The 24,100-nt window shown below is 39.2% G+C and overlaps 1 long non-coding RNA gene across 2 annotated transcripts in view; it reads left to right on the top strand.

Annotated features, from left to right (window-relative positions):
- LOC113477077 overlaps positions 1 to 24,100 on the top strand; it is a 262,249-nt gene that overhangs the window by 204,069 nt on the left and 34,080 nt on the right. The window contains exons 4-5 of one of the 2 annotated variants that reach the window (XR_003397840.1): positions 4,275 to 4,430; positions 14,382 to 14,484. This is a non-coding gene — a long non-coding RNA (uncharacterized LOC113477077). Of the gene's footprint in view, positions 1 to 4,274; positions 4,431 to 14,381; positions 14,485 to 24,100 lie in introns of those variants that run through there. The other variant, XR_003397839.1, reaches the window with a different exon arrangement.

Here is a 24,100-nt window from a genome sequence, read left to right as displayed (position 1 = left end):
TCTGATTTTACTTTTTTATTTGAAGAAAAGGGTGTGAGAAGCTTGATTTTTAAGCTGGAGTAACCTAAATCAGGTGCAGAATTTGAAGATTCTTTTACTTTAAGGCACTGTAATAGAGTAGTCTATGAGAAGAGAAGAATCTCGCTCAATCACAGCCTAGAAATAGCAAATGTTCCCTTAACAAACACTGTTAAAGTCTTTATTGACACCATGAAGCAGTCTTTTCTTAAGCAGACAGTTGAGCTTCTCAGAATAATATCTGTACTGTGGCACAGCAATATTTACATGCACAAAAGAGGGATAATTGAACACTTAGGACAAATTCAGAGCTGCTGTAGTGGGTTTAACTTCTTTGAAGTCAAATGATTTGCACGTGCCTGCATCATGGCCGAGTGTGATCTCTTCAGTTTTTCAAAGTTATGTTGCTGAAGATACTAAGGCGACTGTTTGGAAATGTATTTCCTAATCATAGCATTCCTTTTCCACTAAGGATGTGGCTTTGATCAATTATTTACTTACTCGGTCTCAAACAGATCTACACTTTTCAAAACCTTCCTTTGTTCAGTTTGTACCCAAACCACATGTCCTTGGTATCAGCTTCTGCAGAGTCTGAGACAAGCAATGGCTGCAGTTCCATGCACTTCTGAAAGATGAAACAACATGAAGGAAACAATCATGATCTCTGAATTTTTTTATCTCCTCTATTATGTGACTGCACTAGAATATCCTCACCAGCAAAAATCCTCTGCAGTTATCAAATGCCTCAGCTTTGTTTCAGTGCTTAACCAGCTGTAAAAGACATTTTATTGCCTTGTATATTCTTCCACCATAAAACTTATCATTTAAGTAAATCACTTCAGTGTTAGTTTATAGATTACTTTAAAATTGAGAGGGTTTTTATAATTTGTTGTCACTAGCGGCCAGGTATGCATAGCGGCACAAGCAGCAACCTGTACTGCATTATTTGTAGGGGAGGTTACCCCATGAGTAATGCAACCGTCCTCATGCCCTGCTGAAGACGACCATCTGGCTGCTGTGCGCTACCAGAGCAGCTTGCCAGCAGGCATGGCTCATTAGGAGCCCCATTGCAGGGTGTAGCATCTTTGCAGTAAATTAACAATGCTGCTTTTTAAAAAGGTCCAGATCCTTCCTGATTCAGCAAAGCACTTCAATACATGTTCAAAGTGAAATGCTTGATTAAAATTTTGTATAATAAAGTTGCGAGTTCTTGTGCTTGAGGTTAAACAGGTAAGCGCGTTCTCTAATCAGGGCCTGACATGTTATGGTTCTTTGGGGATTCCAGGAATCTTGAATATCCTGAAATACTGACTTTGCTGATTTCCAAGCTGAGTATAACCTACAAATGAAAGCCAAAACCAAGCCATGTTACTGTGAAGCGTGCAGGAAAGCCTTCTAAAATGTTTCCTGGTCATCACTGATGCTTGTCTAGTCAAAGAAATTCTAGCAGACTGTTTACACTTTTGTGACCTTAAAATAAATAAAAGAAATTACACAAGCCTAGTTTTCTGGAAATGAAAAAAAAAAAAAAAAAAAATTGGTAAAATAAATTTATTCTCTGTAGCTAGAAGCAATAAGAGTGAGTTGTTATACGTCTCCTGACTGTAATACTTCTCACTGTACAAGGTGGTATTTTGTAGCCTCCTGCCTGTGGTCAAGTAAAGAAGTGAGTATTAGGAGAACCAAAATCCAAGTTTTTGCCCTGTTTTTTTATGTAACAATGTGTGCCACTCTCCCTCATTTATTTTCTGGTGTATAATATTGACTTATTTTAATACCTTACTGATAAACAATTTATCGTGTATTTATTAGGAGAATGTCTTTGCTCCAGTTCAGTGGGTTAACCGCAGAATCAAAGCTATTCCCTTGCTGCTTGTGAGTTATTTATAAACATAGTCACTGTGTTGCTTGTGCACTGGGTCTAAATACCTTACTATGCGGTCTAAACTTGGCATTTTCTGTAATAGTATATTAACTTACAGCTTGCTGCTTCATCTTCTGTAATGTTTGATCTTATATACTCACTGAAACAGTGCAAAACTGCAGCTGGCTGCAGTCAGTGTAGATTCAAGCCCCAAATAATTTTTAAACACAATTTGTTGTAAGTGACTAATTGGTGAAGCATGCTATGAATGTGGAGTGTTTTATTCTTCCTCTTACTTTGTTTTATTAGAGAACAAGTGGAAATAAGTTTCTGGTGTGTGACATCTTGCTTGTATGTTTTCAAGGTTTTATTTCAGTCTGAAATGGGCTGGAGTGGCATTTTTAAGTTATTATTTGGACCTGAAACTTAAAACCAGATAGCCCAAACAAATGTGTTTCCTGTACAAAGACTGCCTAGAAGTAGCTGGAACTTGGTCACAGCCTTCAAGGTAGGCACAGCACCTCCCGTTGAGGTGCTTGGGGTGTCACCCTCCCCAATGGGGCTGGTGCCAGCTGCCCTGGTGGCCTCTGGACCTTGGGGGTAGTGGTCTCTTGCAGCCCAAACGGTAAGGCAGGAGTTAGATCCCGGGGTCTGTCTCCAGTTTTCACTCTCGGATTCCCTGGATCTGTTCAGGGGTAAGGCTCTGAGGCTTCACAGGTTACTATGTTTCAGATATGTTGGGAAAATTGCTTGAACACCCCAGGGGTGCAGATTCTGGAAGCAATTAAATCTAGAGAGCTGACGCAAACACTACTACAAGACCGGATACCAAAATCCACATCTATCACAGCTCACCAGAAATCCACATGAAAGTTCAGTGAAAGCCCCACCTTTGCCTTGTCCTAAATTTCCATGTATTTCAGATAAAGTGTTTTAGGTTTGATGATGAGAACCTCTTTAAAATGAAGCATTCCCAGCAAAATGTCCAGCCCCTCCCAGACACAGGGCTGAGCCTGAGCTGCATCAGAAAATGGGCAAACTTTGGAAAAGTTTGGACCACATGTGAACTTTGCCATTGATCAAATATAAACGATCCTGCTCAGACTCTAACAGCTGAGCTGAAGCAGAGCTTTTGAAAAGATTGTACTTGGATCACAGTTTTATGGCTATCTCTAAAATATTTTATTGCTGTTTTATGATACCAGAGTGTAAATTATGGGTCTATAAAGACTTGTGATGTGAAGGTTTTATCCTTTGCTTATGTACGAAACATAAGTAGTACCCTTTTGTTTTTAGGGAAATATATATTTTTAAAAGTACAGCTTAGAAAGCCATGTGTATTAGTAAGAAGAACACCTTACTCAATGTTTTTTATAAATGTGGGTAATTTATTTGTATTAGCTGGTAGTGTGTAATTATTTTCAGTCCATTGATGTAGGTCAAACAATTAAAAGGAGGGGGGGAATAAGTGCGTGTTGTATGATGTAAATACTACTAGAGCATAAGTAGTGTGTATAACTGTAAGGATCAGAGAGGTAGTATCTTTTATTAGATGAATTAATGGGGGAAAATATCTTTTGGAAGCACAAGGCCTTTCTCAGGTCTGAAACAAACCTTATGTAGTTTGCGTGTAAAGATAAGGAATCAACTTATACTATGTGTGTACACGTACATATGTGCCTATGCAAATGCAGTTACATAGATACAACAACAGGTACAATACTGACTCTTTTGTATTAAAATTGCATAGTCGTATTCTTCATTTTTAGAATAGGAATGGTAACAAATGAAAATGTTTAGTCTTCTATTACATTTTTAAAGCTAATATAAAACTACGTAATTCAAGAAAAGTGTAATATTTTAGAGTCAAGAGGATTAAAGATCACTTCCCTTTGGTTGTGACTTCATTGGGATTCATCAGTAGCTTACCCTGTCCTTTGTTTCTTGGGTTCTGTATCCAATACTCCTTCAGATTTTGCTCCATCTGATGTTGAGATGACTTACCGTCATTTCCTTCCACTATCTCATGCTGAGTGACTATGGCCAGAAAAATTGTTTTTATCTGCTCCTTTTAGTTAATGTTCTTGTTCCAGACTTTCTCAGATAAATTTTTTCACAAGTTATAAACCAGTTATTTTATATCTGTAAACTCCATGTTATTCTTCTGCTCCCAACCTTGCCACCAGTATCCTTTACAGTCTCTGAGAAAAATGCTGGTTTATGCTGATCGGATGCTGATTGGGATGAAACTGAAGTGTGGTGCTCTTGTTCTCCAAGACTAGAAGGACTGGAATGGGACTTGAGTGGCTATAGTCATGTGAAATACATGTTTTTAGTGGTCCTAAATCATTATTGGTCACATTTCTTAAAGGTGATGTCTTTATCCTGCTAGGAGATGCAGACGGATCACTTTACCAGCTGTCAAGGCAAATGTTGCAGTATAGTCCTTGCTCTCAGCAACGTTCTCAGTGTCCTGGTGATGGGGTGCCTTGGAAGGACTGCGCAGAACAAGCTTTGTACTACCTCTGCACTTCAGGTTCTCTGTGCTGTAAGTACACTATAATGTTGTGGCTGCCACTTGCTGTTTCCAAACTGGTTAACTAGGAGTGTTTTGGCTTAACATCTGGAAAATATATTATGATTTTATGCCTTTTAGGTGAATGAAACTTTGTATCTGGCTCAAATAAATAAGAAAGTTTCTTTGATGTTGATCTCTTAGCCCCTGTAATCAGTAGAAGTTTCCATGATTGCTAGAGAAATCAGGATTTTTCCTGTAGTGCATTACAAGCATGCTGTAAACAACACAAAGGTTGTAACTGACAGACAGCATCTGATAAAATTCATTCTCATGCTCCTGCACCTAACAAGGAAGGGAGGAGATGCTTTTTGTTATTTTGAAGGTATCTTCCCTTCAGATTATAGGATCTATAATCTATCTAGTGGTATTTCTGAATATATGGAGAGAGGGATGTTGAAACAATGTTATGTATAGAGGTGTGTATTCTTCAACTGTAAGAAAGATGTGCCTGCAACCTAACTGTACTCACTTTAGCCGAAAAAAAACAATTTGGGGAAGAATTTAGCTGAATGGTTATTTTTGGTCTGGCAAAGGGGAAACCGACTGAGTGACTGTCATTACTCTGATGCTGATTACTGGAATTGACCAGCTTAAGGGCAATTTGCTAACTTTGTTTAAAAACAAAACTGGTCTTTCTGGGTCCAACTGTGATTTGGAAAGGGAGGAGCTCTAAACCACTTCTTTTCTTTTTTAAAAATAAATTATTTTTAAAAAAAGATTCCTAGCCGAAAACATTATCCGAACCTCACATGCTGTGGGATTTAGGGAATTAACAGGATGATTCAGACACACAATCCTCACATTCATTCCCACTCCTGAGAATTTTCCTTAAGGAATAAAACTTCTTTCCTGCAATTGGTCAAAACCTAAACCAAACTAAACCCTCTTCGGTTTTTTTTGGGTTTTTTTTGGTCTGACAACTAATAAACCTAACCTTAAGATCTGGTGCACAGTAGTCCAGTATAACCTCAGGATATGAGCGGTGTGACTTTAGCAGGCGTTTGCAGTGCTCCTCCCTGCGATCTCTTGACTGATACGTTGTCCGATCACTCCTTCCCTTTCCTCTCCTCTGCTCCATATGGAGACTTGTGCCAGCAAGGGCTAAAGGGTGGTTCAAAGTATTCCATTTTTGTTTTTTTCTTAGGGAGTGGGACAGAAGGTGCAGAGAGCACTGCCGTGTGTATTGGTTTTGCATCTCTGTGAAGAGGGCACTGCTTGAGCACTGCCCATGAGAAATAGAAAGTTGTGATCTTGTAGCCCTGTGACTCTCTTGATGTAACTCTGCTTTCCTTTTCCTATATGGATGGGGGAAAAGGTCATATAAACTGCAATGACTCTTTCTGCAGCAGGAATAAAGAGTACTCAGAATGTGCAAAATTCCCAAGGTGGGCACAAAGAATCAGTTTATGATGAATGGTTTCACACTGTTTCCCCTTTTGTTGCTGCTTATCAAAACCAAACTCACTCAAACAAAATATACCCTTTCATTTATGCAGGAAATAAAGCAAGTTAGTGAGACTTGGTGCCTGTACGTATAGTGCAGTTTAGTTTGAATGCCCTCACACAAGTGCATTTTCTTGCTTTTGCCCACTTAGGAATGCTTCCCTTGGTGCTTCTCCTGCCAGTTTGATTTAAAAGTTCCTCTGACATAATCTTTAGTGTTTTAAAATTTATAGTCTGATCCCCCCTGCCCTGGTCATTCTTTATACCAGAAACTTCTTTATCCATCCACTCCTTTGGTCCTTCTTTTGCTCCTTGAATTAGAAAAGTCTCTTAACTTGCATTCTTGTGTTATCTGGTCCTCAGTTGAATCAAGTAGTACCAAGCTACCTGGGGATCTCCTGATTTTCTTTATTATATATGTATTCTCCGCCTGTTTTTTTTTGGTTTTGGTTTTCTTTTTGGTTTTTGTTGGGTTTTTTTTTGTTTGTTTGGGTTTTTTAAATTCTGTTATTTTTATTGCTGGCCAAATTCAGGCCATGTTGGTCAATCTATCTGACCTATCTCTCCTGCATCTTAGTTCACTAGAGTCTCTATGGGTTTCTTTAAAAATTCACCTGAGTTTGACTGTTTCAAGCTTCTCTGCTGTTCCAGTCTTATTTCACAGCTGCTTCTCTTACTGTGTCTTCAGTTTGGGGGTAATCCCAAACTAGACCAAGTTTACTAAATATCATGCAGGATTTTCCCTTTCACTGGCACAATTCTAGGCAACTAGATCTACAGCTGCATTGCTCACTGCATTTTAAAGACAAATCCAACCTGATAGGAGGATCAGAGTGGCTGCCTGCAGTGTGTTGCCTTTCACCGCATTCCTGATTCCCGTTTTGATACACCAAATGCTGCCAACATCCTTGTCTCTTAGGCGCTTCTGTAGTTCTGCATCTCTCCTCCCTTTCCTCTAGCTGATGTTTCATTAGTGTTTAAATCTACATCCAGTTGTGCTTTTATTACACACACAGATGGAAACTGCCCAATGATTCCTTTTCATTCCCCCCCTTTCTTTTGTTTTGTCTTAAACATATTCAAGGGGAAAACAGGAGGAGGGATGCAAAAGGAGGGGTTCGGTCTAGACTTACAAAGCAATTTCCTTTTCTCTACAGAGCACAGCTCATTTCCTTCCAGAGCAGTGTGGCTGGGAAGTTGCACATTTCTTCTCAGTGCTGACTTTCCTGAAATCTGTTGAGTCAAAGCACAGCTACTAGGAGTGGTCCAGAAGACAGTAAACACAAGTGTGTGAGTGTTCGTCCCTCTCTTTCTGCTGAACGGAAGAATAAACAGAGATTAATGTGGAAAGGAGAGGGTGGTCTAGATAAGCAGCTACAGGGTGGAAATGTTGACAGAAAATAGACAAATATCCATAGACACACCTGCATTAGGGCGTTTCTGCATTGTGAGGCCTCACAGGGCTTATTTTTGCCATAAATGTCTCAAGGACAGAAGACTGAGCAATGTGGAGGTTGATGATTTGCCTGAGGGTAAATTACAAGGTTTTGCCTTTGGAAAAAAAAAAAAAAGTTTATGGTTGTAAATTTAACTCTTCATATGTTGCTTTTAGCCAAACAGGAGAGTTTTTTCCTTTAAAATGTATTTACATTTGCTGTTTTTGAAAAGTATCCCATTTAGTACTGTTGCATCCACTCTTAACAGTTTTATGTGTTTGCTTTAAATCAAATTAATAAAGTGCTTTAAGTAAAATTAAAAACAGACCGAAAGAGTAGCACAGTCATGACTGAGAAACTTTCCTTCTGTGAGTTCAGCATACTCTTTGCTTAATTTTTTCAGGTGAATTAAACTCAGTTTGGAAAGGAAATGCTTCTTAAAAAAAAAAAAAAAAAGGTGATGAGATCATAACCTGTCAGCTCCATGGGGTTTCTAATTTAGCTGGTGTCTTTATGTGTTTGTTTACTTAAGAGATGAGATTTCTTCTGTGTTGAGAGTGTGTGGAAACATGAACAGGAAGATGGGCTGGAATATGACTATGTGCTTGATTTAAGATAATTATTTCATACATTCAGTTTGGCTTTTGCTTAGCAAGACAAAGTTACATGGTATTTATTGTCTTGCCACCAGTAATTGCAGATTCATTGCTTACTTCTAAGTCTGAATAAGCTTACAACTGATTTCTTTTGTTAATTGTCAGAAAATGCACAATGAAACTTTAAATGAGTGCTTCCAAACTACTAGATATTGGAGTTACTCAGGAACTTGAGTTGATTGATTTTTTTGGTTTTTTTTTTAATAGAGTAGATGAGGAAACCGCCTTTACATTTCATCTCAGAAATAGAAGTTCAGCAAACTATAGGCAAAGGAGCTTTAAAAGATTTCATGCTTCCCAGAGCCTTTGCCTTGAATTCCCAACTACAGAAAACCTGTCTGCTATTAGCCACAAGTTGAAACACCACAGTGTTTACACCTCTCCAGCTTGATGACATTTTTTCATGTAAAGGAAAAAGCCTGGCTTAGGACGAGGTTGTGCATGGCTAGGCATGCTGATGGGGAGTGGTTACTACATCCACTTGATCATCCTACACTGGATAGTGCCAAGCTATTGGTGCCTCAAAATTTGGGAGTTTTTATCTGACATGGGAGACTTTGTAAGGACAAGAAAAAGACGTTATGATATGTAATGTAAAGACCATGTTATGGAGCTCATGCTGCAAATTATAGACCTTTTTTTTTGTGAGGGTAGCATAGCTGCTTCTTGCTTGCTTCAGCCAGATTGCAGGTGGCCAGACTGGTACAGGGAGGTACAACTTTTCCATTTGCAGAAGTACCTCTGGAGTCAATAGATGTGTAGCTGGTGGCTGAAGATGCTTGAGTTAGTTACAACCTTCTTATAATCCATCCAGCTGTGTTGAACTGGTTGGCTTGAGGTTTTGACAGCTGTGACTGGTAGGGAAATCTCTGCTTTGTTAAAGGAAGTTCTGCAAGTGCCAGGTACTCAAGATGAAACAGAGGTGGGGGGAGAAAGGTGGCTATGACATTTCTACTGATATCATCTGCCACTGAGTGATCACTGTGGGTTTCTTCCTGAAATGTGTAAGTCTATGTAGTTTGAATGTCTTTTTTTTGGCCTGTTTGCTGTCTATAGTAGGTGCTAAGGCTGCATTTAGTAGATCATGTGAGGGTGAGAGGTAATGGTGCTGCTTTCTAAGAGGGAGAAGGGGTACACAACAAATACAAATTATTTAGAAAATACTACTTTTGTGGCTGTGATCATGGTATTACTGGGGGTTTTTAAGGCTCAAGGCAAGGTCAATGCACTCTGACCAAGAGGAAAAACTGCAATAGTAGGTCATATTTTTACCCGGACATGAAAAGACAGGCCAGTATCTCATGTTTTCAAGTAATTTTTCATCTTGTTTTTTCAAATGTGCACTCTGATGTTACTTGGATGGAAGGGGGAGACTCATCTTTCTGGCACAAATTGAAGTTGTGAGTGTTTTTGTACATATAGTCACTCAGTCTTGCAGGAAGCAGAGCAGTTCCAGAGGAAAACCAGTTGTGTTTCAGGATATGAAGCAGATCAAAACATGTGAAGGCACAAGTATAAATTAAAACGGAGAAAACCAGGGTATCTAGTTTTGTTGCTTACCATCTGGTAGGACTTCAGAGCCTGAGCTGTGTCTCTGGGTCTGTCAATGGCATGTTATCTGGCCTTAAGAAAGTAACTGCATCTCAAAGTTCCTGAGGTCTTGTAGTTGTGAAATTGGGACAATAAGCAAGGTGCCTTGAGTTCTAGAGATAAAAAGGTGCTATATAAAAATGGAGTTTCATCACTGTTAATAATTATTCTCACCATAATTTTTACATCAGACATAATTACTGTTTTTCTGTGAACAGTGTAAGATGCATAAAGGTGCAAAAATATAATTTCTCTGAAGGTATTGCTTGGAGGCAACCTGTAGAGTTCTTTGTTTTGTCCTGGTATATAACATAGCCCATAACAGTAAAATCTTTTCAGATCAATATGTTTCAGCAGTATTGTTTAATACTTTGCCAGTAAATGATCAGCAGATAAAACACACTTGAAAAGAAAACCAGCATTTGCTTTCTTTTTTTGAAGTTGTTTCGTATTTTGCAAAACAAAATGGAAGAGTCTAGATCTCATATAGCATCCACATCTAAAGAGCAATGTGCTTAACTGACATTGGTAGAAGAAAATAGATAACATGACTTACATTTCTTGTTCTTACCATTGCATCTTGATTACTGTTGTAGCTGACTCTTATGCAGAAGGTGCATAAGAATGTGGGGCCATCTCTGCATCAAGAGTGGCAGTGTTCAAGTCTTATCTCTAGACTAGCAATCCCTTTCCCATCAAGCATCTCCTTTTGCTGGCTCAAATAAAATAAAGTGCATTTACATTGAAAAACTTAAGCCTGCTCTTAGCAGTCTCTAGATTTGGAAAAAACCTGGTAGTTGGCTTGCTTAGTGAAAAACCCTTGACTGCAATCTCTAATCTTAGAACTGGTTGCTGGGCTCACCTGCCTTCTTTCAGTGCTGGTGCTGAGCTCAAAGGGGCCAGACTCATGCAGATAACGGTGATGCTGAATGGAACTGGAAACGTGTATGTAAACATTATTTTTGGCTAGCACTTTTTCTTTTCCCCTTCCTTGGTACAAGTGTGATGAAAAATCACCATCACCGAACTGGTTGGAAGCAGGTGGAATAACACGTTACACCATGGACAGAAAGTGTTTTGAATGTGAAAAAAAGACTTGGAGTTTCCTAAACGCTTGCAGGAGGAATACTTTCTTCCTGAAACTTCAGGAGGTGCATAAGGACTTACTGGGCTGTGTATCTTTTGACTCTTGCTAACTTGAAGTAAGCATTTAGTAGGTGCTACAGAAATAAGTGTGACCAGAGAACCATAACGCTTCTCAGAAAGTAGCTTTTTGAGATGTAACACTGCCTCCATTTTGTGCTACCCTAGTAGCCCTGCTAAAGCAGCTCCCCTCCATCACAAATGTGTAAAATGCATCGAGGATGGATTATAAAGGTACATATCTCTCCCACATCACTAAATTCTTTTCGCCTTTGCTACCCACTGCTCTTTATATCAGAAACATTACTGGATATACACCTGGGAAATTAGCAGAATGTTTGTTTTACTTCTTTTCAAAGTGTTTTCATGGTTTTAGGTGAGTGTTTGACTTATGTTCATTGGCCCTTGCACAAGAGACTGTGAAAGCTATTTCCTTTTTCCTTAATTAGAGCATGCGGAATATCAGGTTTCTGAGCAGTGAATTTCCTCTCAGGAGATAGGTGAACATGAGCATATGTGGTAGAAGTTGTTGTTTTTGTAGAGTTAAGAAGTTGGTCCTTCTGTACTTTCCAGAAACTTTCTTGAGCCAAACTTATACTTTTCATACAGACAGAAGTGCAATTTTTTAAATTTTCCCCCCTCTTTTCTTTTTGGAATTAAATAGACAAGTGGAGAGTTAGAAATATATGAAGGTATTTCTAGGAGGGGGGTAATAGGAGCATGTTAGCAAACATGGTGAAGGCAGGAGGCTGACCTAGTCTGTTTGTCTATCTTGATTTGAGTCAGCAGGGCTCCACTAGAGGTGAAGCCAGCCCTCTGCTTTTATGTTGGTATTTTCATGTATAACTTATTTGCAGTGCTGTTGAGAAAGGGAAGAAAAAGAATAAGGGAGAGATGTTTCCCTCTTTTTGCTTGTGCCCTGTTTTTTAAGGTCATGTGTTTTAATATCTGCTGGTTTGTCTGTGTGGGTGGGCAGGTATGAGTCTCAGTCTGTCTTCTTGTGCAATGTCAGGGGGAAGTTCAGGTCGGTGTGCTGCCAGGGCCAGCCCACATCCTTCACCCACACAACTTCATGAAGCACACATCAATCAGGGAAAACCCTCAGCTCTTCACGCCGTTGGAGCAGGTGTGTGAGCTCATGGTGACATCAGATGATTGTCACGTTGCCTGATGCATGATCTGTGTACAGCAGGTCTACCTCCTGAAATAAATCGTAGTCTTTAATGCAAAACATACAGCTTCAACATTCAGACCGCTGGTACCAATCTTTTCCTCTCACAGATGCTCTGAGGTAGAGCAGAGAGAAAGAAAAGTGAGGAGAATTATTTTGAAAAAAATTGTGGATCTCCATGCAAAAACCCCTGCCTAGTGCCATGCTCTTAAAATTTTCAATCAGTTACAAGCATTGCAGAGGGAGAAAGGGATGACCAAGACCATATCCATCCAGAAGGGAAGCTGGCTAGATCAGTTGTGACCCAAGGATTGGAGAGTTCTTGAAGTACAGACAGATGCTGTGCTGTGGGGAAAAGTTCTTACAAAGGTACTGCTTTTATGTCTGTTTAGTGTTGGGTTTCTTATAAGCACCAATACTGCACCTTGTTTTCTTTCCTTCAGAGTTGGACCCAGGATAAATGCATACTCACCCTACTCAACCCTCTTAATTTTGGTGTCTCGCAATTTGTTGTATACGGACACCCAGCTGTAAAGAAATTAAATATATAAAGTGAAAATACTCTGTGCTTCCCCAAGTATAGCTGTAGGCTTTTTCCAAGTCCTGTCCTTGGATCACCTCTGTTATGGAGTGCGAGGCAAACTCTGTCCCTCTGTAACTGGGTAAATGTGGAAAGGCATCACTGGCTTCATTTGCCCCTAGGAATTCAGTAGAGTGGCTCTGATTTAAATGTGAACAACATGTACAATTTGGTGTCAGCTTCTGGCATTTAAATTAGGATATTTGTGTATATAGCCTTTATTTTGATAAATGATTATAACATATTGGAACAGGTTATTCTTGAGACATATGCCAGTGGGCAGAGGAGGAGATCCAAGGAGTGCTGAGATGGTAGGTGCTTCCAGTCCTGGTCATGCTCTTAGACAGTTGGCAGCGAGTCATCTCCACCATTTGGGGATGGGGTTTCAAAAGTTCAGTATCTCCAGAAATGGAATTCCGGGTATCTTTCAGTCTGCCTGCAGCGCTCTGCCCCCTCGGTGCCTCAGAGACAGGACTCATGTGTACCACCCTTCCAGTCACAGTCCAAACCTTGCTTATGAACAAGTGTATGAAGAAATTCAGATAATTTAATTTTTAAACAAAATGATTTATCCAATTATTTTATCTTTACAAGTAAGCAAGAGAAAGAAAGATTTATTTAAGAGTGGTTAATCATTATAGAAATCCTTTCTAAGAAAAAAACCCCTACTTTTTCATCTGTTAAAATATTGAAGCCTTCCTGATTCAGTGTATTCACAGACATATAAAATCACAGGGTAAGGGCCTAGTTGGGAACAAATTTCCTTTATATTGCCATGCCAACAGTGTTCATGCAGCTCTGTTTCACCTACAGATAATAATAGACATAGGTGCCTAGATGCAGCAAGGGAGGCGGCTTTAGTTCTGCTGTGCACAGTTCTTAGATACAGTAGAGCAATTCTGACTCCTACAAGATATTTCCAGCTTTGAAACATTGTTTTGTTTGGTGATTAAAGGTAATGAGTTAGCAAGTGTATAAGTGAATATTGCTGTGAGCTGTAGTTTACCTAGATAATTGAGATCATCTTCAGCTATGTTACATAACTTTTTTCTGGTGCAGCTGGTGCGACTTATGTGAAAGGGATCTGAGTTTGTCTGCTTTAGGATGTGAACTCACCACCACTGACGAGTTGAGAAGAATCTTCCTGTTGGGAGAAGTCTTCTCTTCTCCCACTCCACCCCTTTGTTTTTCTTTTCTGCCAACAGCCTCTCGAAAACAAACTCCTAGACCAGCTGCTTTAGTGTTACATTTTTTTGCCTTTTTGATAGAAGTTGGTCCCTGCTTGTTTCACACTCATGAGCCACATAGGTAGTGGTGGCTCTGCTTTAAGGTGTAGGAGCTGCTTTCCATGCACTTGGATAACATTGCATGGATGCTGACTTGAAGGCTGAAGCACAGGAGAATAACCATGTGATGGTCATGGAAGGGTCACAGCTCACTTGGCTTTACCAGCTCTGTTTCTCTACTTTATCATACAAATGAGCTTGCTCTCCTAATCAGGCATAGTGAGGGTAGAACAGGCTGGTACAGATGGTGGGACAACTGAAGGGGGGTGTGGAGAGAGGGTGAGAAAAGGGAAAAAAAGAAGAAAAATATTTGTCAGGCTTGATAGTGTAAAGGAAAACATAAAGAAGGGAGGAAAGCAATGTTTGGAGAGCAAAGAGTGACCTGGCAAATGTGACCTCTGTTTTTCCCAAGGGCTTCTGACTTTGAAACCAAAGCTCACTTTAATGTTCACCAGGTGCCATCAGGGTGTTTTGATTCCCTTTAAGAAAGAGAATTAGCCTTATAGTTTCAGCATCTGCACTTCAGTGAACTTCAGTGACAGGGTGTATTCTTGTTCAGATCATAACCCTTGAGGTTCAAAGGCCATGAGCAGCTCAATAATTAATTCTGTTACAGGAGGCAATGAACACAGACCTATACTTCACACAGGTTTTGCCACAGGAACCTTTCCAGTCCTGTCCCTGCTCCAACATGGTCTACCTGAGCACCTCTGAACAGCTGACTGGAGCAATCGGAAAACAAGGCAGATGCAGCAGAGCAGCAATGCTGGCAGTATGATTATTCCTCATGCTAAAATAATACTTTAAAGTTCTTATTTTGTCAGCTGAGGATTATAGTTCAATTTCTTGGAAGAAGCGAGATGTTATTTTGCTCAAGACATACAGCTTTTTGTCCCCTGTTGTTATATAAGCAAATTGTTGTTACTTACCATCTTCTTTCTGATTACTTCCTCTCTGTGGGTAAATGTGCCTCTGATATTACCGAGATATCTCAGCCTTGCTTGTGACCTGAGTGTCGCATATAGATTTTAGCTCTTCAGGTGATTGTCTTGTCCTGCAGAAGATGGATTTATGGGAATATTGTATATTGTCAGCCAGAGGAAATGACTGTCTGATCGGTGAGGTCTTTGCTTCCCCACCTCTAGCTCCTTTCCTCTGAGAGGTCCAAGAGCCAACTGTTCCTGGACAGCTTCCCCACCCCTTGTGAGGCTCAGGAAATTCAAGCAGCAAACCTAATTCCCTGGCATAGAGGCTGTGTTGCAGCAGGAAGGAAGGCAGGGTAGACAATGTGCCCTCGACAGATTTTTCGGGGGGGAAGACCTAGGGATATCCAAGGGCCAACTCAAGATCATTGAGTTGCTGGTCACTGGAGTAGTGGGGTGGGCAGGATGGCCTTTGAGAGGCCACATCCAGAGATGACTCTGCAATATCTGTGGTGTTCTCAGTCTTGGTACTGTAGCAAATGGATGCTTCAGGAACAGAATAGAATAGTATCTCTGACACCTCTAGTTGTACTGCAGGACCTCATGGGTCCAGAAGTGCAACAGGATGGCAGCTCCTACTCTTGTCAGTACAGTCACCTCCTGCACCCACTATTCGTTCTGTAGTCACCTTCTGCACCCAGTTATCTGTTCTGCAGTCCATTAATTTAAAAGTGTAGGACCAGAGCAACTTCAACAAGAGATCTGGGATGCTGCTGTGCACCAAAGATCTAAGACTGCTAGTATTCACTGAACATGGTGATGATGATAACAATCACGTTTCATATTGTGGCACAAAATGGAGCTTGTCTTTAACTTTGTGTAGAACTGTTCAGTTTATACTGTAGTAGTGCTTCTGATTTAAAGTGAAAAATGAGTGCATAAAGTTGTATTTGCATCCAGAGGGAGCATTTTATTAATTAGTAAATAATGACACGATAAAATTGAAATGTACTACCTTTTCTTTTCCAGTCTTACTTTAAGGAGTGCATGAAATAGAAGTGTGTGAACAAATAAATGGTTGTCCTTAAAAGACAGACATGTTGCAGTATAATTTTAATGACAATAATCATTTAGAAAGGAAATGCTGTACAAATATAGACAAGGAATATAGCAATAAGAATGTACTTTAATGAGTTTAAAATAGAATATTAGAAGCATATTCCTATAAACTGTAGTCACAATATTAACATGCAGATATCTAGATATCTATTAATATTGTGTTAGCATTAAAATATGTTTGGACATTATCTTGAAAATTTCCAACACAGGCACAAAATCTAGGTACCTGTTCTTTTTACTCTTGTTAGGATGAAAAGCTTGCAGTTGGAGAGTGTAATTTAAGAATGCTACATGTATTGCTGTAGGTTTTGGGGCTGATTATAATCACTAGGGAGATCGAATGTACTGAAAACCAGAAAATCTCAACAAGCCTTTTAAATGAATTGTTGAAGTCCTCTAAGAGGATTTTAGAAAACGGGTATCTGAATGCATTCACACATTTGTGGAAACCTGAGCGCATATGTGCATTCCTGGGCCCTGGTCTAGTTTCACATAATGCTACCATGAACTAAGCCTGTGTTACTATAATGTGCAGGTTGACTTGGATAATGCCTTCTGAATCAATTCAGAGCCCTTATTAGTATAAGGACACTTCTGCTGAAAAATGTGGACCTTCTTCAATTGCACTGAGTGATTTTTAAGGATGCTTCAACATTGGGGACTGGATAATAGATCCTGGAAAATGTTTCAAAGTTGATTTGAATGGATAAGAACAGCCAGTCCATCTTGGAAATATTGACATGATTTTTTGTATTTAAGTTGTTTTTCATGTAGTTAAAACCAGTACTGTAATATTTCTGAAGTCTTCTCTAGTTTGTGTTCAGCAGCAAATTCTGGATAGTTCACAAGCAACCGCAACAATAACAGAAGCGTAGTAATCCAAGAGGAAGCTGCCTCAATATTCACAGCTGAAAGGTTCTTTTGCTGCATTCCCAAATCGAGCTTTCATCTTCACTTCACTGTAGTATAGTTCTGATATATTGTGTAATGAAAAACATCTGATGTAATCTTTACTATTTTTCTTTCTTTTTGCAGAAAGAAAAGAATTTTGTTGTTATGGTAGAAGGTAAAATATTCTGAAGTGTTTGCACTGAGGCACAGCTAGAAAAAAATAGAAGGTAGAAAAAAATTTTCATTGTTTGTATTAATAAAACATCAAATAATTCAAATATACACCTGGGATATTTTTTTTTTTTTTAACTTCAGCTAGTTTCAGTCATAGCAGTTATTGATGATGAATTTCTGTATTTCTGTGAGTGAACAGAAGAATGCTTATATTGGGGTGTCCTGAAGTTCTGGATGTATTTTGCAGGGCTGTTTTAACATTTATTTTACTGCTCTTGCAAATCACAGTAGTTGCAAATCAACATGCAAGGTTATGAAGACATAAGTAAGCCAACAAGTTCATGAGTTTGAAATATTGCATGCATAGTTTTCTACATAATTTTTGCGTGTTGTAAAGTGGATATGAATTGCCAATAAGTGCTACAGGAGATCAGGCTTGCATCGTCAACTATTTTGTGTCTTTCAGATATTTTGAATATCACATATATATATATATATATATATATATATATATATATATATATATATATATAATATATTTAAAGAGGTCTGTGGTGGTTTTCTGTGCACGTATCTGATATGAAAACTTTGTTTGCAAACATCTCTTTCTCTTGTTGTCTAGCTGTCCACAAATAAAAAGCAAAATGGGAGAGTGCTAATCATTATTATATATTAAATTCAGCGTGTTTATTGCATGTGCCTATTTGTTCATGTAAGCAGTTCACTGCTAGTGACAGCCTGCTCCCTGAGCAGTAATTCCACCTACAGTCTGAAGTGTGAAAAAGAAGATACTGGGCTACATGTAATTAAACTTCAAAACCTGGAACAATTGTTCATTTTAGTGACTGCTTCCTTTGAAAATTTCTTTAAGATTAGTGGGATGTTAAGACCCATGGAATTGGAAATGCCTTTGATGACCCTGGGGACAAGAAAAGACAGGCATGCTACTGTGGTGGTTACAGCAGAGACGGGTGATGTGGGAGATGGCAGAGCTCTTGGGGAGATATCCATGTCACAACTGCTGTGTTCCAGGTGCAGCAGCTTTTAAAAAAAAAAAAAAAAAAGATTGTGGTGATGAAGTCCAGAGTTATTTATTTATTTATTTATTTTTAACCTGGCTGTTGACCTGTAAGTTTCTGAAGAGGGAGAAAAAAAAAGGTAGGATAGTGAAATGCCAACATACCTTTGTCTGGAGTGTGCTGATGGGCATAGATGTAATAATGTTGTAGCATGCCATATGAAGAAGAAGTAGAGTAGATGGGTACATCTTCTGACAATCTGTTTTAATTTGGAACCACCTGAAGGCGGTAAGGAACCAAATAATAACCCGATCCCCATATAGCTTCTGTTCTTTCAGTGCAGGGGAGAAAAAGAAAAAAAAGAGTCTACTTTTAGCTCTGGCTTCTGTTTGCCTCTTCGTGAGCCTGAGAATGTTTCCTGTCTGCTTGGTGATGGGAAATATAACCAAAACAGACATTGGTGAGTGACATTTCTCATGCCTGGCTTTATGCCTTGGGTTTTCTGTACCACCTTAGAGATGTTGCAGCATGCTTGGAGGGGGAAGGAGGTCAGATCTTTAGCATGCTTTGCAGCTAACTCATTGTAATACTTTACCTTGTTGACTTCTCAGCATATATTGTGTTGTATCTAAAACATATTTACCAACTATAATTCCTTACAGTCCAGTATTGCAAAGAGCAGGTGAATATTGCCCTTTAAAATACATGTAGTTTTGTGAGTGGCGTATTTTGAAATAAGGAGTTTTTGCTCTGGTTTAGAATTTATACATAGACTCTCTACTTACAGTTTTCTCATTTTTGCTTCTGTATCTTCCCATACTTTCCTTCCTGCCTGTGTTCTCTTATTTCCTTTCTAAATTATAAATATGAGGGAACAACCATTTTCATTAAGAAGGTCTTCGCTTTGGGGGTAATCTATGGCAGTTTTAAGAAAGGTCAGCAGATCACAAGGGTGTTGCCGAACATGGGAATATATGAAATGTGGCTTTAGGAAAAACAAATCACAATCAATATCACCCTGCAATCTTAAAATGGATAGTACTAGGAAGAAATGCCCATCCTGCTTCTTTTTCTGAGAAGATTTTGTGCCAGATTATAGCCCTTGACATGTCTCTGTCAAAATAAGTTTTGTGATGCAAGTTCACCTGTCATGTGAAGGGCAAGGTGAGAAAACGATGATGAGCAAAGAAAGGAATATCAGAGGGATGTACTTTGACTGTGTTTAGTATTGATGCTGCACTAAATCATTGTAGACACAGTTTAAGATTGTAGATTGAGAAGCAATATCAATATTGGCACCTTTACTAGTATATGTTGCCCTATTGAATTGTTTAATTGCTTTAATAAGAGAATGTGAAGATATGCAACTCTTTAGGAAGAATTTCAGAAGGAGACAGTCAAGTCACCTTTTTTGACCTGTGGAAACTGATAACCATGTATATATTGGAGATGAGAATTCAAAGTTATGGATTTGAAGGCACACAGCCATGGAGTAGTTAAGAGTTGGATTTCTGTGAGAAATTGTACTGGGGTTTTTTTCTGCTTGGAAAAATGTGAAATCCTGAAGCATACTTCAACTGTCCGTTTTTCATTCCTTTTGCTTACCTCTAGAAAATAAAGTCTAGGCTGCTCTTTGTTGACTTTCTGTACTTTCTACCTCTGCTTTGCTGCATCTTCTGGTTCAGCAGACATAGTAAACACAGTAAAACTCTGGCTTCTCCTCAACCGGGTGTCATCAGGGGAAGTACGTACTGTGGGTGAACAGGTTCCAGAAATCCCAGTCCCAGCATGAAAGCAGATGGGAACTCCATCCTCTAGATGCTGCTTTAGGACCGTAAGAATCAATCTTCTTTTCCCCCAGTGAGATTTTAGGCCCTGCAGACATCCCATTATCTGTCACTACATAGGCATGAACAATAATTCAGAAATTTCTACAATGTTGTGAATGCTGAGGTGTTTAAGTTGCATGTATGTGTATATGCTTATCTACCCATAATTATTTTTAAATGAGAAGGCTATAGGCTTGATATTGTGCATTTGATGTCTTTGTATTCCTTTACATGTTGTTTTCAGGGTTGGTTTTGCTGTTAATACTTTATCTTTTGAGAATGTTGGGTAAGGAATGCACTGGATAAGGCAAATTCTTGCTTTTCTACATACTGTCTAGTTGGACGTTCCTTGCAGGGCTGTGTGATGGAGCTAAGACATAGTTTGTTTCACCTGGCAGGGAAAGTTGTGAAATTTTAGTCAGAAATAATGGTACTGTTATCTTATTCCATATTTGAGAGAGATCTGGTACCTGTTATTAAACCAGAGATTTGCTTTGACAATGGACAGAAAGGCTGGGTCTGTATTAAGAAGTTAAATGTGCATGGGAGTATCCTCTGGCACTGAGGGTACGGACAGCCTATGACCATATCATATAATTCTTACTCTCCAAAAGAAGGGTCACATCCAGCTACCATATAGGATTTAACCCTGAGCTGTATTTTTCCCCTGTGGTGCCAGGGAGAGTTTTGGCAAGCCTGTGCCAAAGCTGTGCCAAGGACTTGTCTAATAACTCAACTGCAGAGACAATTAAAGTCTACTGTCTGGGATTGCTTCTTGGTACTGTTTAATTTACTGATGTAGAAGTGGCCAAAAAGGAAGGTTTGGCTGTTTATCTCTGGTTATCCTGTTTATTGAGGATCAGTACTCCAACCAGTGCATCTCATGCATTTGGGAACTTATTTTGTCTTCTCACTGCTGAAGACTTTGTTACGGTTTTGCATTAAAATGACAGCCGTGCTACTTCTGCATATCTCTTGGGGGGAAAAAAAAGGGGGGGGCGGGACAGAGAAGAAGCCTTAAGCAAGTGTAACTGGCCACTGTACATGAGGCTCTGTGATGATGGGACTGAAAGAACTTGCCTTTTCCCTAAGGTATTTTTTCTTTTCCTTTAAGATTTCAGGGGATAATAGTGATTTTTTTTTTTCACCATAATATACAGTGCATTTCTACTCTGTGCTTCAAGTGCATGCCTGGTGTGTGTGCATGTGCATATGCATAGACATGCACATACATGCATTGCCCATTTGTAGAGGAGATCTTATTATCTGTGTATGATGTGTGGTGGTTGGTATTAAGTGATAGTGACAGGTCACGTGAACACTGAGGCTCAGACCCAGCAGGAGGCGGTGCATAAGCATCTTCAGCATTAACACAATCGACATCCGCTCAACAGAAGGGTGGCCGGGCCTTTCCTTAGGAAACATATGCCAAAACTATTATTGGAGACTACGTCATGGCCTGTGGCAAACTGGACAGGATGTTAATGAGGAGGGAATTGTGGAAGGAATCTGAGTGCATCCCATATTATCAAAGCAGAATGCTGAATAAACAGATTATTTCCATTACCGTGCCCTGTCAGCAATCTTGGTATTTTGATCTTTATCGGGTTTATGCTGATAAAGGTTTATTTTTCATTACTTAGTTGATACAGGTTTGGGGGACGTTTTAAGTGCAATAAATAAATAAATAAATGCAAACATCTGGGAGGCTATAAAAGACACTGTGGACCCAGGACAGCTCATTATTTCTCCTTGACAAAGAAATCTCTGGTGCATCCTGTGATGTCTGTGACAGTGTGTAATGAGGCACTCCACTATGTCAAGCACAGAGTCATAATTCTGTCTTATCTGCTGCAATAATGAGACTTTTTGAACTACTGAACTCAGCAGAAGCTATAGGTGTAAAGAAAATGGTTTGTGTTTTGCAACTATTTACAACAGGTGGAGACCAGGGAATTCAAATCAGTTATTTTTTTCATTTAAAGACCATGTATCAGAACCTGAACTTAGAATTTAAGTGATGTTGATGATTCCAACAGTGTCTGGCACTAATTTAATTTCATATTCAGCAATTTTATGCTCTAGTCCTGGATTGTGGAGGTTCAATATTTTATTGCTTACTTTGTTTCTAGTTGTTTTTTCCTTTATCTTCTTTTTTTTTTTTTTTTCCCTGTCCCTCTTCCCCTCCCTCAGGGTTTGCCTGAGTAGCAAGAGTGAGATAGCTAAAATAAATACCTTTGGGGATAACAGCTGTCCATTTTAAGTAATTTTTTGGGTGTGTTTTAGAAAGCAAAATATCAAAGCAATATAAAATCCCATATTTTTTTCTAGGATGCCAACTGTTAAGAGGTTGCATATTTATGGATTGATCAACATTAACATTAGTTTGATGTCCCTTGAAATGTTAGTCTGGTTCATCTGTTTATTCCTGAAATTAATTAAATATGGCCAATGTCATAGTGAGTTCGCCTTATCATTAATTTTCAGCTGTCTTGCCTCCACTGGACAATGAATGTATTTTTTACTACAACTTAGCTAACATGCAGTAACTAACATGAGGTAAGCTGTAGCTGTAATATGAGTTATCAGGGTGACGTGGCTCTTGGCCTCTTAGCAAAGTATTCACAAACTCCCTTGTATTTTCTATAGTTTTACCAAATGTCAGCTAACATGCTAAGAATAGATCTTGCTGCCTGCCGCCCCAACAGGAATGACCTCAGCCCTGACCTGGAGCTTCCCTGTCTCAGGGTGCAGAGACGGCTTACATGCCAGAGCCATTTCAGCCTCAGCCCCCTCAACCCCCCGAGGTGCAAATCTGTGCCCCCAGTCTGCTAGAAATGAGAAGTTTGGTGTTGCAAAACCGATTGAACAGCCCTCGACTGGCAGTCACTGTCACTCGTTATCAACCTGAGCTTGATTTGAGGAACCAGCTGTCGGAAAAAGGTTCATCTAAAACATTTGTTGTTTGCTCCTAAACTACTTCCCTTTGCAGGGACAATACCTCTAAATATCAGGTACTTAAGAATGGGAGAAGTTGGATCTGATCTATTTGTTTATGTACCATACTGTCATTCCAGGTGACCTAGTTTAGGATTGTGATGAGATCTGAAAAGCAGAGTATTGAAAATGATGTTTGTGAGAGCCTGTGTGCCAGAACAATATGAGGTAGAATCATCTTAATAAGATGGTAAATCATCTACGGAATGCATCTCTCAGTAAATACAGTGGATTTATTTTCCTTAAGAGGAACACAATGAGCCTCTCACAGGAATGCACTTTCATAGGGCTGAAAGAAAGTAAGTAGAGGTTTTGGTTCTTTTAAAGCTTTATCAGAAGCAATTTTCTGCAGTATCCAACAGTTGCAGCCATTGTGATTAAACAGTTGTTATTGCCAGCCTGCTCTAGACTCACACACGGTGATGGGACATTGAGCAAAAAACCTTGTGTTATACTCTGGAAATAAAATAACTGTTCTTAGCTTGTTTGACAAAATAAGCATGGAGATGTTGTTTTGTTATTGCAAACCAAGATCCAGAACCTAGGAGTCCAAAATAGTGCTGTAGCTTCCAGCTAAAAATCATGGCCTGTCAGGTGGTATCATACCCACTCACTTTCAGCTTTATTTGACCCAAGAGGAAAATCGCTGAAATGCTTGCTAACCTTTACTGAACAAGAGGAGTGACTTAATAAATATGATTTTCCCCTGGGGAGTTTTACTATCTGGCCTAGGTTTAGGCAAGGTTTCCCCCTTGACATTTTTCTACCCATGTTCTGAGTCTTCCGAGGAACACAGCGGTAGCTCTCGAGACAAGCTGCATTGGTGTTCCCCTGGAACAAACATAATATTTGTTGACCAGAACCTTAGCAAAAAAATTACGCTATGTATAAGCCAATAAGAAAGGCAGATTTTTGCTGTTCTGAATTTGCAAGGGTCTCATAAACCTTACTGAGTTTTCATTACCTCATTCTTTATAGGGAAAAGGTAAAGTTATGGACAATGGCTAGGAAATGTAATGTATTTTTCTTTTCCTTAATGCATCCTGCTAGTAAAATTGTACTGAGTTTAGGTCATGTTATAAAATGAATGAATAAAAGATGAATGAGTAAAAGTTATTTACAGAAGGGAGGTTGCCTTACCATGTATCCCATCCTGATTCAGGTTGATGACATCCTCTAGTTAATTGGTTAACTTAAGTGAGTAAAACTCATAATAACCTGTTACTGTTAAAATACTGAAAATAAAAATCCAGGTTTTCTCAATTTTCTGTCCTTGTTTTGGGTGAAATCCACATTGCTCAAACTGAATACATGCAAGACTCTATTGTTTTTTCTCCTCTTGGTCTACATCTATCAACCAGCATAAATTCTATATTGAAATAA

The sequence above is a fragment of the Athene cunicularia genome, assembly GCF_003259725.1.
Source record: "Athene cunicularia isolate RWA chromosome 2 unlocalized genomic scaffold, athCun1 chr2_part1, whole genome shotgun sequence".
Taxonomy (NCBI): domain Eukaryota; kingdom Metazoa; phylum Chordata; class Aves; order Strigiformes; family Strigidae; genus Athene; species Athene cunicularia.
This window is presented reverse-complemented; position numbering and strand designations above follow the sequence as displayed.